Source organism: Alligator sinensis, unplaced genomic scaffold (assembly GCF_000455745.1).
Source record: "Alligator sinensis unplaced genomic scaffold, ASM45574v1 scaffold1196_1, whole genome shotgun sequence".
Classification (NCBI taxonomy): Eukaryota; Metazoa; Chordata; order Crocodylia; family Alligatoridae; genus Alligator; species Alligator sinensis.
The window spans coordinates 751,994-769,076 of record NW_005842583.1 but is presented as its reverse complement, the minus strand read 5'-3'; the positions used below and the strand labels follow the sequence as shown (position 1 = coordinate 769,076).

At 40.9% G+C, this 17,083-nt stretch overlaps 1 long non-coding RNA gene across 4 annotated transcripts in view; it reads left to right on the top strand.

Moving 5' to 3' along the window:
• Positions 1–17,083, top strand: part of LOC106722721 — a 40,602-nt gene that overhangs the window by 17,476 nt on the left and 6,043 nt on the right. For all 4 annotated transcript variants that reach the window (XR_001358721.1, XR_001358722.1, XR_001358723.2 and 1 more), the window contains exon 2: positions 3,513–3,635. This is a non-coding gene — a long non-coding RNA (uncharacterized LOC106722721). The remainder of the gene's footprint in view (positions 1–3,512; positions 3,636–17,083) is intronic.

The window sequence follows — 17,083 nt, the reverse complement described above, 5'->3', positions numbered from 1 at the left end:
GGAATGCAAATGATCTTGAGAAAAGGGAAAGGGAATGGGAAAGATAATGAATCCCAATGTTTTAAAATCATAAAGACTGAGTTTAGAATTTTAAGAAATAGCTGAAAAACAGGATGAAAATGCCAGCACTGTGTTTCTTGTGGATCAGTGGCCCCAGATCAGATCTAAAGCGTTAAGGAATATTTTCCTAGCTGCCAGTTCTTTTGAGGATCAGACAGCCAAGCTGGGTTTTTCTTTCTCAAGTATCATCACCAGTAAAAAAAAAAATCCTGTAGGCTAAATATACCCTTGTTGACATCGATTTCAGACATTTCTTCATACAGGATTTGCAGGCTGTTTTAGGGACCCTTGTTTTATGATTTTCTCAGAGCCAGAGACCTTTTCATGACTGTCAAATGATTATGTTGAATGTCTCAGGCTTCAAAATAAAAAGGCTTTATTTTATTTACTTTTTTTGGTGGGGGGAGGTGTTGCTTAACATAAGAGCTGCCACGTTGTGTCAGAGGAAAGGTTCTTCTGTACACTGTCAGACACTGGCAAATAGAGAATGCTTTAGAAAAGGGGTGACCAAGATATGTCCTGCAGGCTCAGTCCCATCCATGGAACTGTCATCTAGCCCATGGGGCTTCCATAGGTCTGGACATTTGGTGATGGGGGAGCAGTGGTAGTGTTAATTGCTGCCTGCACTCATGGATCCAGAAATGTGGCAGTGGGGTGAGGAGTCTACCTCATGCTGGATCCAGCCTGCAGATCAGCCTAGCATGTACTGGATCCAGCCCACAGGGCTGGATGAGTTGGGCACTACTGCTTTAGAATAAGAGTAGGCGTAGACAGAAGACTATCCATATCAGATAATCTCAATATAAATTGTTACGATGTTGCTGTTATGTTTGCATGATTCTTTAGTGATACAGGTGTAGTAAAATAATTGTAAATTTAACCCCATTTTGTTCAGAGTCAAGGCTAGAGCAATGTAAATAACCAGCATTATTACAAGATGTAACAGCTGTTGCAGGCTCCAGTAGCAGCAGCTGCTCCCTTTTTAAAGAAGCTAGAAGGTCCATATCCTGTAAGAAATAGCATGAAGGGTCATACCCTGTCATACCCTCCCAGTCATCAGCAATAGGTAACATCCCTAACTGTTCTGTTTAATAGCCCCTGAAGAATTTACCCTGGAAATATTTGTGTAGTTCCTTTTTTTTTTTTTTTTTTTTTATAAGGTTATACTTCTGGATTATACTACCTGTCCTGTGGCAATGAGTTCCAAATTCTCATTTTTTGCCATGGTAAAAAATGGAAATGTTGGTTTCCTTTTCAACAAGGGTTTTCATCCTGTTCTAATACTTTGTTATGATTTAACTTTTCTCATCCATCTCAAAATGCATTACGAACAATACAACAGACAACACTTAATGAAATGTGTATAGGAGGTTCCATTTTAGATTGGTAGTGGGGGTGGCAGGAAACTGACCCTTAGAAATGTGGAATGTCTTGCTTAAAATCCCAACTCGAGACACTTGCTGAATCTATTGTCATCTGATATATGCTAAATAAATTGATTAACATGCATAAATTACCATATTTACTCAAATCTAAGATGATTCTGAATTTCAGATGACCCCCTAATATTAGATTCTATATGTATAAAAATTATAGATTTGTCAATTTTCCATGTATAGAATCTAATTATTGGAGGGTCATCTTCAATTCATGCCTCTCATCACTGCAAGGGGCAGGCAGTGAGAGGCAGGTGGTGTGGGAAGGTCAAGCAGCTTGCCCCCTGCTTGCGCCTTCCCCCGTACCACCTCTGCTCCTCCCTGTGCTCCCCAGCCTCTGCTTCACACTGGCAGGCTCCATTCTCATTCTAGCTGGAGATGCTGAGCATGGAGCATAGCCCCAGCCCAGCTAGTGCAGCAGCTGTGCAGGCTGTGCTCTGCTGTTGGAGGGCCAGGCTGGGGCTGTACTTGGTGCCCCTGGCTGAAGTGTCCACAGATGCAACTGGCATGGAGTGAAGCCAGGGGAGAGGGGTAGGTGGGTGAGCAGAGGCTACATGCAGGAGGGAGATAGCAGGATGCAGAGGCAGCAGCTATGGCCCCAATTCCAGGTAAGGCCTGGACTCTGAGTAACAGCAGCCACCTGCCCCCCCTCCCTCCCCACTCACACACATACGTGATTCTAAGATGAGGGACTTCCCACCATGTTAAATAGTGGGGTCTTATCTTAGAATCGAGTAAATACGGTACTTCATGTGGCTATCTAACTTGCCAAAATCAAAAGTGACATTTCATTTACTAATTTACTAGGGTTTTATGTTAGTTATTTGTTGATACTCAACTAAAGTATTCTAGACGATATCCATAGCCTTTAAGTAATTATAAGCATGATCATAGATCATTTCCATATTGCTAGTCTTAAAAATTAATTTCTGCCTGCTGAGGAACATTATAAAACGGTAACCTAGCCTCTTTATAGTAACAAATTATCTAGCTTCAACTGGTGTTCAGCTCTTTCTGCTTTAGGTCTATGAAGAAAATAAAAACCAAATCATCATTTCTTATAGTGGGTTGTATTTTCCACTTGTGTTTGCTATTATTTTCCCAGGATGAACCTAAAACATTTTATTCCATGTATCTGTCTGAGTATAAAACTCTGCTCATGCTAAGAAAGTTGATGTTTTGGCAGGTTTTGGTGTTGATGTCTTTATGCTTGGAAAAATTTGGTTTTATGTGATGTCTGTAACCCCCGCAAGATATGATATTGGGATTTAGGGATCTAGTCTCTTGGAAAATGACTGGTGGGAGCCAACTCTGTTCTTGTTAGATTTTGAAAAAGATGTAGAATTTTGCAATATCTACAAATGCGATCTACTAGAAGCAAAGGGATGTAAAACAAGAACTCTCTCTCTCTTTTTTTTTATAATGGCCCTTAGTCACTATCATTTAGTTTAAGGAAAGAGCTTTTGAATTTTTCATAGTAGCACGTTAAGAACTGAATGTTGACTTTCCCCTTTGGCTAACTGTTACTCATGATTTGATGATTTTTCCAAAATATATGTAGCTATCTACAATATACTTTATATTATTTTTAAAGTGATCCTAATGACAACATTTTAAATAAAATAAACAACACACTTTTATACAAGTATTAATTTTCCTTTCAATAGAAGGTCCCAGTGTAACTATGCTGTTATTCATAGATTATAGAGTCAAAGGGACCACAATGGATCATTGTGTCCGACTCCCTGCCCCTGGTGTTATAAAAGTGAAACTTGGGGATAAACTCTGGCCCTGCTGAAGTCCAGTTAAAAATATCTTTGTGGACTTCACTAGTACCAAGATTTGAGCCTGGTAGTACATCTTTGTAACCAGGGTTTGAATTATGGGGGAGTTGGGGGGCTGAGCCCATAAAAGACTAAAGTTCCCACCGCGGGCCGGTCAGCCCCTGGCCCACCCTGTGCCTTTCTAAGCAGCCCAGGCAGTGGAATAAAATACATTTCTTTTATTTTCTTATAGGACTGTGACAGACTTCACTCTGGATGTCACGTGGAAGCCCCAGGTCTGTAGTCTTCTGTTTGTTGTTTACCCGTAGCTAAGGGGAAAAAACTGTTCACGTGGCATTATCAGGAAATGAGAAAGGTGAGGTCTTATCTTTCTTTCTTTTGCATAAGTTCCAATTTTGTGCTGTAATTATTAGATATGTGCCTGTCAAAGTTGTATAAACCTCTTTGTCATTTTTAGCCCCAAATTTTGTAAGAGCTGCTTTCATGATTTTGATACCATTGAACACAAATGAGTTTGGGTTAGAACCTTGACCTACCCATCATATGGAGCCAATGAGCCATCTTGGCCAACTTGCTAGCTGGGTTGTTGAAGTCCTCCCAAAGCCTGAAGTTAGGTAGATATGCAGTCCATTTTGTACCTTTATCACCAGGAGGATTTTTATTTAATCACAAAGCATTGTAGTTGTGCTCAAGAAATTAAATGACACCCTCTGAGATTGAAAAAATGTGTGGCAAGTAGTTTCTCTCTCCACCACCAAATCTTGAACATTATACCAATTTCCCACTCTGTGATTCCACATATTATTGTAGACTTGTTGATAATTTTCTACTCGGTAGACAATAAAAATGGTGTCAGAAGTCATTTCTCAGTTCATTGGGAACTGGTTAAATAGTTCTGTTTTTCTCTAGTAAATAGAGAAACAATATAAGACTATTAAAATAATCTAATGCTTGTTTGCCATTTTCATTCTAGAATTATAAACATGCCATCCTGTGTGTTTCTGTAGTGGATAACCTCAAAACTATTCATTCTCTAGCTTCCTCTGTTTAAAAAAAAATGTCTATTGTCATACTGTGTTAAAGTTCGATATTTTGATACTTAATTAAATTGACTTTTAAGTATTAAGAAAATAGCAATTGGGGGATGCCTTTTCTGATAATTCTACAACTCACCAAAATCTCTTTACTCATGAGCACTTAAATCTCATTTAAGTCAGTTCCCCTCAAGCTGCAGAGTGGACAAGAAAGGATAGTGAACCCATTCCATATATAGGAAAGTACAGGCAGAGAGTATTTACTCAGAGGCAGGATTTGGAATCAGCAGTTCTGTATTTCGTTCACAGTATCTCATTTAGTGTTATAGATATTAATTCATTCTACCTCAAAAAATCTAGTCATTTGCGAGTTAGCAATTTACAAACTCACGCCAGTGTTAATTGCCATGAAGGACTGGTTATATCCAGACAATTAAGTGATGTGGAGAGAATTGGTGGAAGAGTGAATTGGGGGTCATAGTCTGGTTCACTATGCAGCCAACCAATGTTCAGCCTGATAAATGAAAACAAATGTTTAAATGAGGCCAAAAAATATCCTAATAAATAACTGGAGTTTGACTGTCGGACAGAGTTGGGTTTTCTTGGCATGATCAGGCAGTAGTCATTTCTGAACAAACAAGATTGAAATTTATGTTTAAATGAAGCAATATTGGAAGCTTGTTTGACATTTTGAACAAAGACCATTTCCGATGTTCTCAGCCAGATAAATTTCCTCCATGTGGAGAAGGGAGGAAACATGTGATATGTTCTCAAGATGCGTTTCAGACGCAAGCTGTATCTGTAACCAAGAGCAGATAATTTGTGCTTTGAAGGTAGGGATAATTTATCGATTCATATGTGAGTCTAAGTCCCCGTCCCATCCCCCACTTCTTTTTTTTTTTTTTCTTCTTCTTTTTCTTTTTTAACTACAATTAGGTAGCCTGATTTTTCAGGAGTGCTGAGGATATGCTGTCTTCCCAATTAGCACCAGTGAGATTTGTGTATACTTAGCATTTCCGAAAGTCAGACCCCTCAGTTTATAGTGGAATAGATGTCATTGTCTGACATCTATACCTACATGCTCTGGAAAACACTTGGGTTCATACTAAAGGTTGACAAGAAACATTCTCAGAAATAAGAATGACTTTTTAATACTTAGGAAATAGTAGCTAATTAGTTCTTCTAACAGCCCTGTGACCTAGGGAAGTATTATCAGCCTTATTTGTAAAACTGGGAAATGGAGGCTCAGAGGTTGAGTCCTGCTTTGAGCCCCATATTTAGTCCAGTAAACTAAACTAAAGCCTCTCAACTAATTAGTAGCACAGACTGACTATGATTATACAAGTATAATAATCTAAGAAATAAATAGTACATAGAATTTTTAAAGCACTTAAATGTTTTAGTTTAAATCACATTTTCCAAAGTTATTAGACCCCTAGGACAAGATTTTTGAAGGTAATCCAGTGCTTACGCATGCATCTCATAGGTGAAAAATGCGAAAGTGCCCAGCTCCTGCTTTGAGTCATGCAATGAGGCAGGCAATACAGAAGCATAGGGGGAGAAACATGAGCATTATGGGTTTTAGTATTTCATTGAAAAAGAAAATGTTCAGATCATATTGTCTCTTTGAACAGAGATTGAGAAGCCTTCCCTTCCTGTACATTCTTGTGGTCCCACTGCTACCTCACACATACTGCAGGGCTTGGGAATCAGTTAAATGGGAATTTTATTGCAATTGTTCCTTTTTTGCTAGGGGCAGCTGCTACGGCTTTAGCCAACAGAACTGATCCCCCTGTTGATGACCAGGTTATATGTTAGAGAAGTGGGAAAACAGCTTGATGGGAACAGAAGGGAGTGAGGAGGTGAATATGCAGGATAAAGGGAGAATTATAGGGTGGGGAGGAGGAAAAGTAATTGGAAGCAGGGACAGACTAGGGGAGGCTGTCCCTGATCTCCCATATCCTCCCACAGGCTGCTTTGTGTTCTTCAGCTCCCTCCATTTCTTGCCTTAAAAAACCCCAGATTCACTCCTCTTCTGACTGCCTCCCAGTCACCCTAGTTCCCACAGCCCCCAGCGGCCTCTGGCTCCCTCTTTCTTTTCCCTGGTGTTTTTGGATCTTCTGACAAAAAAAAAAAATGCTGCGAGTCATTAAAGTTATGTTCTATTACAAAACATCTTTTAAAATTGTTGCAACCGTTTCTTTTCTCCAGTTTAAAGGGGATTAAGGGTTAAAAGGGATTTGATCTCTCTGCAGTGCCGGCCTCTGAAATCATCTCAGTCCGTTTGCACGGTTTTTTCACTTTAAAACCTTTCCTGTGAATTATTTTTTCTGAGCTCCTATTTTAAAGGGGTTGTTTGCTTTAAGAAAGCATTTGCATCATTGTTAAGGAATGTATCAAATCTGGTGTCAATAAGCTTAATTGGTGTGAAAGTCTGATTGGGTTTTGGGGAGAGGTGTGGATTTTGCCCCCTGCTGAATCCTATAAAAGAACAGACAGCTACACCAAAGTAAAATCAAGAGGAATAGCCAGGAAGCAAAAGCCTTAGACAGAGATTAAAAGGAGAAACTCAACTAGTGTTGGAGTTTTACTGCTATTAGTGATAGAAGCACCAGGTCTTTATACCCAAAGTAAGAGCATTTAAAAGCAGGGACAGTGAGCATTTAATGCTTTAACAAAAAAGCTGGTGGGGGCAGTGCTAGAAAAGAGAGGAAGTTTTTTTTGGATTAGGGTTAATTAGGGATAGCTAGTCTAGAGAGTGTCTATTCTTGCTGGAAGGGCTGAGCCCTTCCCGGGAGGCCACTGCAATGTGCACTTGGACAAGGAGAGAACAACTAGGGGGAAGGAAATAGCAGTAAATTGGAAGGAAAATCCTAGTGGGCAAGACATGTTAGAGCAGACACAACCTTATTAAACGAACTCTTGGGGATCTGGAGAGGTACAGGTGTGTGCCTTTGGCAGACAGCACAGGAAGTACTGTTAGGGGCAATACAGCAACCACAAAATGAACTTGGGGCTCTTTAACACTAAGAGGCTCAAACAATGGAACCTGGGGATGGAACTGAAGTCAAAATATGTGCCTAGTGACTGCAGGGTTATTCGGCTCTGCTAATCTGTATGGAGGTTACATGAATGCAGGGTTCTTCGTTAAACAAAAGAATCTGCAACTTGGTGTTTTCATTAAGCTGAATGAACTTTTGAATTCGAACCTTCTGCCTGCAGTAGATACTGTGCTGGTCATGCTGTACTGAATCCAAGCCATGTAAGACCTCCTGGCTGTGTTTTGAACACTGTGGTCATGAACAGCTTTGCATTAACACTGTTTTCAAACCATGGTGTTTCTGTTTCTGTTCTCATTGGTTAGAAGAATCTATCCCATTCCAGTGTACAATGAACTGACTTTAGTTTTTAACTGGAATTATTTAGTCTGGAGAACAGAAGACTGAGGAGGGATTTGGAAATAGTCTTCAAGTATCTGAAAAGTGGCTATAGAGAGGATGGTGATAGACTATTATCCACAGCCAAAGGGGACAGGACAAAGAGCCAGGCTAAGTACAGACAGTTAAAAAGCCTAGGGCTGAATTGATTCAATCTTCATAGGTTAGTTTAAACTGTGTAGATTGAACCAATACACAAGTGAAAAAGCATTCATTTGGATTTGGAAAATGCAGCCACATTCCTGCAGTGGCTCAGGCTAGAAGCCAGGAACTGCTAGAGTTTCCCTCCCTTTGTGGCTTAAGCCAAGCCTAGCCCGCCTGCCCTGTAAGGGGGGTTCATGGAGGAGGTGCAAAGCATCCTGGGATGTTGGGGGTCTGTGAGTTGACTTGAATCTGGAGGGGATCTGGGACAGAAGTTCAATAAGCTGATTTAACTTAAATCAGGTCTGATACTACATCCACCCAAGTTTAACTTAAATTGGCTTAGGCCATTTTGAAAATGGTTTCTATGTACTGAACTTCTCTTGTTATACATTTGCACTAGTTTCCAATCAGTTATACCAGTTTGTGTCATTTCTGTCCCTACCCCCAGAGTCTTAGGCTGCCTGTACACATGCTCGGGGATGGAGGGGTTGTTTTGATTAGAGTGGTTCCTGGAGACCCACTCTAATTAAAATGCCTCATTGTCAGATGTATTAAGCTCCTGCAGGTTTTAAAATGGCTGCAGGATGCTTTATTTAAACCTCATTTGATGCGGTTTAGATAAACTACCTCAATGGCCACTTTTAAATGTATGGTGGTTTATGCACACAATGGTGAGGCCACGCAGGAGCATTCTAACTAGAACATGGAGCAGACTTGATTAATTGACTCTGCTCTGACACATACTAATTAGAACATGAACCATCACGTGTATAGTCGACCTTAAATTGCAACAAGGGACATTCTGGTTGGGGGAGTGGCTAAGCATTGGAAAAGACTACTTAGGGAACAGACATCAGTCTTCGGAAATTTTATGAGCAAGTTAAACAAACACTTGCTTTGGATCTTCTTTTGTATGGTGTCAGATATACATTTCCAAATCTATGAGCTACTCTCTGGTATTACCACGCAATTTGCAGATTCCACCTGCCCTGCCTAGGCCTTTGTAAAGACTTTTTATTAAAAACTGTGCTGTTTGTTGGACACCACATTCACACAGGGGGCTGCCCAAGATGTTCATCTTGTGAAGTGTTGTTTTGAAGTGTTTGTATCCAGATCTCAGTCTGCTCAGCTTGACCCACACTTCTCTGTCAAGGTCATGCTCAAAGGGGGACTCATTTGGTGTTGGTATAAAGTGCTGTAGGAATAGGTTTGACTTTTCCCAGTGGTTGGCCCACTTCGTTGCTGCCCATAGGTTTGATTCAGCATCCCCCATCTCTTCCAGGAGCTTCTGGGCGTTACATATAAATGGTTTTACAACTTTTAAGCTTCCTAAGCCTACATCTATTCAGGTCTTCAGTTAGCATTTGATGGAGCAGGTGATTTTTGTTATGTCTTTCCTCTATTGCCAGTAATGATGTTAGGATCCGTCTTCTTATGTCACTTGGTCTAATGCCCAAAAGGCAGAAAATACATCAGTATGTGTGTAAGGTGTACAGCCTGTTATAAGTTACAGCACACTGTTAAGTACAATATCCAGCTCTTTAGTATGACAACCTCTGGACCATACAGGAGCACAGTATTCTGCTGGGGCGTATACCATTGCAAGTGTGGTACTTCTGAGCACTTTGAAGAGGGTACCTCCATGTTATGCTGGCTAAACACCTTAAGGCAGCCACCCTTCCAGAGACTTTACTGCTGACCATCTGAATTTGATGTTTATATGTGAGTGAACAGTCTAATATGACTCCTAAGTAGGTTGTGGTATGCTCATGGGGAAGGAGGTGGTTGCCTACTCATTTTCAGCATGCTCTTGGCTCAACAATTATCCACAGAGAAAACTGATGATAGTGATTTATTGATGCTCAACTGAAGCACCCTTGTGATGATAGTTAGTGATGAGATCCATGTCAGTACACAGTATCTTCCAGTTCTGTCATGTCAGTTCCTTGATCTATTATGGTGATATCGTCACGTCAGCATACATGTATCACAGGGGTGGGCAATTATTTCGGGCGAAGGGCCGCTTACTGAGTTTTGGCAAGCCATTGAAGGCCACGTGACAGGCAGCCAGGGGCAGATAAATATTAATTTTTGAAGAGCACACACCAACTGCTGAAGCTTCCTTAGCCTGACGAAGGGCTTTTGAACCCGAAAGCTTGCTTAATAACTATTCTCCAACCATTTGGGTTGGTCTAATAAAAGATATCAAATTCACCCAAGGAACCTTGTCAGTTTATATTTGAGGACTTGATGCTGTATGGTCCCATAGGTGACTGTAAGGTTGATAAAGACTGTGTCTTTTTTGCCTCATTGCAAGTCCATTTTCTATGTCAGATGTAAGCAATGTAACTTGATCAATCATACATCAGTTTAAAAAAACAAACAAAACAGCTTGATTTTTGGGAGCTAGGGAATCAATAATGTTCTCTATTCTGTTCAGGATTAAGGGCTCCACAAGTTTGTAGGTAACACAGATTGGTGAGATGGGTCTGTAGCTTTTTGGTTCCTCTGGTGGTTTATTAGGTTTCCGGATAGCAATAATGTCGACTTTTCTCCAGATTTTTGCAAGTCTGTTACTTTCTACTCTTTTGTCCATGAATTTCTGAATTCAGAACGCTATTGGGGATGATAGTGACTGCCTTCTCATGGTGCCTCCCACACGTAGCTGTAGACTGAGACTAAAAGTCACTACCAAGTGACTTTTGATTTTTCCAGTTTTGATTTGCTTTGAATGTTGGGCAGGATTGTCCAAACAATTAATTAATTTACTGAATAATACTGCATCCAGGACAGACCCTGCAGGACTCTATTTGATATTCCATTCCAGTTTGACAATGAACCATTGATTACTACTCTTTGAGTAGATTTTAATCACATTACAGTAAAATCTGCATTTTATTTTCCTAGCTTGCTTACGTGAATGTCATGTTAGTCAGCATCAAAAGCCTTATTAAAGACGCACCTACCCTATCCATAGTCCTATTACCCTGTCATAGAAGGAAATTGGGGATGATTTGTTCTTGACAGATCAATGATTATTACATTGTTGCATAGAAAATTGATAATGCTCCATTACCTTTCGGGGAACTAAAACTAGGTTGACTCATCTGTGATTCCGTAGGTCCTTCTTTTTCCCCTCTTTTTATGATGGGCTCTGCGCTTGCCCTTTTTCGGTTCTCTAGGGCCTTACTTGTCCTTTACAAGTTCTCAAAGATAATCACTAAGATTTCTTTAACCAGTTTCCCAAGTACTCTGAAGTCAATTTCACCCTAATGCTAATTGTGGTAGCCATCTGATTGCAGCTGATATTTTGTAATGATGCCTGGTGTCAAAAAGCAGCAAATATTTCAACAGTCTCAGTGTTATCACTTAATAGCTTTTTCTCCCCATTGAGTATATTAACTCTTCCCTTGGTGCTCTTATTACTAATGTACTTTCTTGTCTTTCCTCCCTTTTTACTTTTTTTGCATTTCAACCACTTTTACTTCTTCTGAGGAGACACTCTGGCAGAAATCCTGTGATCAGGCTACTTTCCTCCAAGGCGAGTATTTGCGCAATCAATTATGCCACCTTCCTAGCTGAACAACTCTGCTTCTCTATCTTAATTGAATCGCACACCTGTACTCCTAGATATCTTTGGTTCACTCTTCAACCCCACCCCTGCACTCCTTTCTTTTTCCTCTACTTATCTCTCTGCACAGGATCTTGATGATTTTTGTCTGAGAGAGAGCTGATATGATACAATATGATCTTCCCCCTCCTCTTCTGTATCCCTCTTCTCTCTGTCACTTGCCTCCTTCTCTCTGTCACTTTTATTGTAAGGTCTTGTGGGGGGCAAGGCTGTTTCTTTTTGTCTTGTTTGTACAGGAAATGATCCCATTCTGTTGTGGTGCATGATGTGATACAGTAGAACAAGGATTGTTCATATCTGGATTGTCCACAGCCCCGTTAATTTACAGAGGGGTGCTGAGTGAAGGACAAGCTACACTGTTTGCTGCAGTTTTTACTTCAAAGGTCATTGCTTCTGCATTCATCTGGAGCTTATCAACTGTCCCACAGAGCTGATTGAGAGGCATTGCTCTTAAGGTAAAAGTTTAGCAATCAACTGGAGCACCACAGTGGTCCCATAAAGCTGTCCACTGCAGCTGTGTGTACCCTGTATTTGTTTAGAAACCCCCCTCCTGACCCTATGAATTATCTAGATTGTACAAATGATTAATAATAGTAAAATGATGATAATTCAGGGCATCACCTCTTTGCTGTATTCAGCATTTTGCTCACAATGTTCCAATGCCGTGAATTTGTTAGTTTTATTCTTATCCCTCAAATTAGCTGACTTGATAACAAGCATATGGGTAAGAAATATTTATAGTTCATCTTGAAATAGTCTAAAATTCCCTGGTGAGTCCTTCTGATCAGCAATTCTGGACAAAAATGAAAGTTCAGTCCAAAAAACCCAGATTTATGGAAACCAAAACCTTTTGCAGGACAGGATAAGTTTTTAAAAATTTTAATATTTTGAAATTGTCAAAACTGGACATCTTGCCATTTTCAAAATGAATATCTTCATTTTTAAGTTAAGCTAATTTTCAAATTTCATTTTAAATTAAGTTTTAAAGTATATAAGTTAAAAGGGTAAAAACAAAATGTTTCCAAATTATTGAAATCCCAATGTTTTGCTCAAGCCTCCATTTTTGTATTTCTAGTTTAGACTCTGAGATTTTGATTTTTCATTCTGATTAGGAATGTGAAAAATGTACAAAATCTGCTTGCTGGTCTGGAAAACCATTTTCTTTTTTTGACTTGGAAACTAGTTTATGATCTCTTTAATGATTATAGGAGTATTATAGTTGTTGGAGTCATAAGAATTCTAATATAATAAAAGTCTTTGTCTGTCTGTCTGTAACGCTCCCGGCCAACTGTGCATGCGCTGCCACAAGGGCATGCGCTGATTGACTGACTGCAAGGGCCCGGAGTGTTATGAACAGAGGGGGCGAGGGAGCTGGCACATGGCATCCCCCCCCCCCCACAACAGCCAGCAGGGAGGGGGAGGTGGCAGGGAAGAGGGGAAGGGTGGAGGAAGGGGAGTGGGAATGGGAAGGGGGGTGTTTCTGGTAGCAGTGGCCCCCCTGCCACTGCCATGCCCCCCACTCTCTGCTGCCGCCATCACCCAGCCCTGACAACAGCCGGCAGAGAGGGGGGCTAATTGTAGGACTGACACACAACATTTTAAGTATTGAATTTTAAGCATTTTATATATATTATGAAAGCAGAAGATACAGAACCACCCTATGTTCCAAAAGGTATGCGTACTATGGCTAAGCAGGTCTTCCTGTATTTGTAATGTTTAATAAATTTTCTTTAGCTTCACCAACATTTTGTTGGGATATGTATACATATTATAAAAATAATATTTGTGCCTAAAAATTTTTTTTATTAAAAGTGCAGAACAAGGATTTTTTTTTTTTTTTTTTTTAGTTTTTCAAGTCAACTGCCTTATCTCTCAGTGCTGGGATACAGAGCTCTGCCATATGGTTTTATTCTGTTTAGAAAATATCCGATCAAACATGAATATCCTGAGTCTTTTGCCACTGTCACTAATTTTATAATGGCATAAAATCTTCAGTAACTCAAGTAAATTCCAAGTAACTTCAGAAGTTATTTCTGAGTTAGACTGAAGTCAATGAAAGTAGAACTGGGGTTTAGGCTTGTCTTCTCTCAGGGTTCCTTCTTTGAAATTAGCAGACTTGGAGTGCTAGAGATGTGATGGTCCAGAAAATATAAGAGAAACCTGGATTTTTGGTGATATCTTTTATTGAACCAACTGTATAGTTGGGAGAGAGATTAGACACAGCTTCCAGGCATAAAGTGTCCTTCCCAGACCTGAAGATGGGCGCTTTGTGCCTGAGAGCTAAAGTCTCTGCCGACTATCCAATTGTTCCAACAAAAGATATACTGTAAAACCCCTTGCTTTTCTCTCTGAAATTGGTGTCTTGTTGTCAAGAAAACAAATTGTATATAACATTCACTAAGGCACAGATCCTGTGCCTGATAGCATGAGGAAAGATGGCTAGCCTAGGCAAAGCTTTATTAAATTGAATGGGGTTCCACATGAGCAAAGCAATCTCTATGCATGCTATTTGAACTATTCACAAGGAGCTATTTTTGATGATAAAGGATCAAACTGTGATAAATATATTAGAATGAAAAACAAAGGTCAGGCTCACTGTGGAGGGAGGAGCACATTTTGAGCCCCCCCCGCCCTACATCTTTGTTCAGTATTCAGTAAAATTGTAGAAACCTTCTAAGTGAAACCAACATCCTTACTTTTGCAGTAACTTTTTTCTTTTCTGTTGTACTCATGCTCCTTGAAAGGACACTGGAGCAGAGTGAGATGAAAGACAAACCTCATAAAACACCATTTTGTGGTCTTAATTGTTGAAAAGGGTTTTTTTAAGGCTTGTCAAGGCTACTATAAGAACTTCACTGCTAAATGCTCAGATTACACATAATCCCCCATCTGTGAAGGGACAATTAGTGCCAAAACCTCTCAAAAAGTTTTCAGTCCTCCAACAGGTGCATTGCCATTGTGTTCAGGTTAATGTCAAAATCTGGGGGGGGGTAGGTGTTCCACCTCCTTTTACCTCCACCCTTCAAATCAACACTCTTTATAGCCTCTATCAGAACAGTCTCATTTTCTTCAAGAAAAATGAACATGCCTTTAATTCTTTTGTCTGGTGTCTCTAGTTTATTACCTTTATCTTATTGGGTGATTTTTTACCTTGTTTTGAAGGGAATGGAATTGCTTTATTTGTTATCTCATATGCTATGGGTTTGAGTCTCAGCACATGGTGAAAATATGGACTAAATCTCCAAGGCTAGGGACAGACATTACATATAAACCAGTTTAAGTGATCAGAAACTGTTTTAAACCTGTAACAGAACAGATATTCAGTGTACATAAACCAGTTTGAAAATGGCTGAAACCAGTTTGAGAGAAACCTGGTTGAATGTAGTATCAGACTAAATCAATTTGGGTCAACGTCTGTCCCTGATCCCTTGATAGCTTAAGATAAACCAGACTCCCCCAGCATCCTGGCATGCTTTCTGGACTGGGCGGAGCTCTCTGCTCCACAGCAAAGCTGGCCCCTCCTCTCTGCTCCCTGGCTGATGTTCAGAAGAGACTTGTAGGCACAGTGTGTCTGCCTGGCTTCTTCCTGCCAAGCAGGAATTATTCCCCCTGGCCCTCTATCTTATGCAGACTCTTCATTGTAGCCAGCATGTGGTCTGCTAGCTAATAGTATGTGCTGTGGGAAACGACAGAGACAGACAGGCTTTTTGGAGCTAATCAACAGGAAGCTTAATGTCCTTCCTTGGAAGAGGTGTTTAAGAAGAGCTCCATTAGTTAATGGAGAGAGGCTTTGTTTTCTTAATGGGTTGATGAACACTGAGTTAGGGGTGATAAACATTGCCTGCTGCGCAGCTCAAGGTGGGGTTGGATAATCAGAGCATCCTTCCAGGGCCTGGCTGTGCCCCACTCAGCTCAGCCCTGTGGAAGAGACGGGAGGGCTGCTCTAGCACACTCCAGCTTCTAGTCTGAGCCACTGCAGGCATGTGCCTGAATTTTTTCAGTCCAGAGGGGATGCCTGTGCAGTTACAACGTGATTTAGCCTAGCCAGCTTAGACTAACGTGAAGAGACTGAATACATTCAGGCTCAGGCTTTTTGAATGTCTATCCCTAGCCCAAAAGTCAGCAGAATTATATTAGCATAAAATGGGTGAACAGCCTTTAGTCTTTCTGTAGAGTATTTCAGGTTAGAAACAGACATTACCAAATTAAGTGAATCAGTTATGCTGGAATATGTCTAGGTTTCCCAGAGATTGCTGGGGCCATGTCCTGCAAGTGGGGCACTCTGATTTCCTCCACTTCCTGTGATACACCCTAGAGTCCCAGCACACCTAAGGAAAGCCTGGATGCTCTGGTCTAGTATGTGGTCCCAGGGCCAGGACCACTAATCAGCTGATTGGTACTATCAGCCCTGGACCAGTACCAAAACAAGTTCAAAATTCTGGTGTGATCCTGGGATCATCAGGGTAGTGGGGAAAAAATGGGCTTGAAAGACCCTGTGCAGGAATTCCCAAGACATGAAGGACTGAGCTCCTTAAACCCAGGGAGTGCCTACCCAGCATTGTGGAAGAGTTCAGGCAGCTCCTGGCTGCCTGCACTTTCCCTCCATAAAGCAAAAAGATGTCCACCACAGTGAAGTGGCACAGATTAAGGCTGTGCAAAATGGTTCCATTTCACCTTCAGTTCCAACAGTTCAATGGAACAGCGTTCCATTTCGAATTTCATTTCGAGTCAAAACAGCTGTTCCATTTCATTCCATCGAAACAGAAAGGCTGTTTTGATGTTTCGCTGGGGATGGGGAGTCAGTCCACCTGGGCTGACTTCCCATCCCCGGCACTAGATCACGCTGGAGCGGGAGGCAACTCAGCTGGGGTGCTTTCCCATCCTTGGCACTAGATCATGTGCGGGGGTGGGGAGGGGCGAGAGGCAGTGCAGCTGGGCTGCCTCCTGCCCCCTGTGCGATCTAGTGCCGGGGATGGGGAAGCAGCCCACTTGGACTGCCTCCCTCCCCTGGCGCGATCTAGTGCCAGGAATGGGAAGTCATCCAAGCTAGACTGACTTCCCATCCCCAGTTTTGAATGAATCAAAACATTTCAGCTAGCCTCGTTTTGTTTTGAGGCTATTTCGACAGCCTTTGTTTCGTTCCGATTTTGCTGTTTTGACCTCAAAACGGCCGGCGAAATTTCACATAGCCTTACAGTTTACTACCACCTTTTGTTGTGGTCACACTGAAAAAAAATAGATGTTTATTTGCTGTCTCTCTGAGCCACCTGAAAGATGTTTATGGCAACCAAAGTGATGTCTGCTTCTACCCTCAGGTAAATCACTTTGTATAAAATCTAAGGAGTACCTCAAACTGCAGTGCCTTCAGTGGAGTTGCATGAACTACACTTCACTATGAATCCTGTAATTACAAACTTTAATTCCTGCCTAACAGGAATGAAAACTTAGAGTGGTACAAAAGGGTAAAGCTATTTTTTATATTAAAATGTATGCTGCTAAAAATATATCCAATAAAAACTACTGCTAAAAGAGAGAAATTCTCTGCCCAAATGCATCA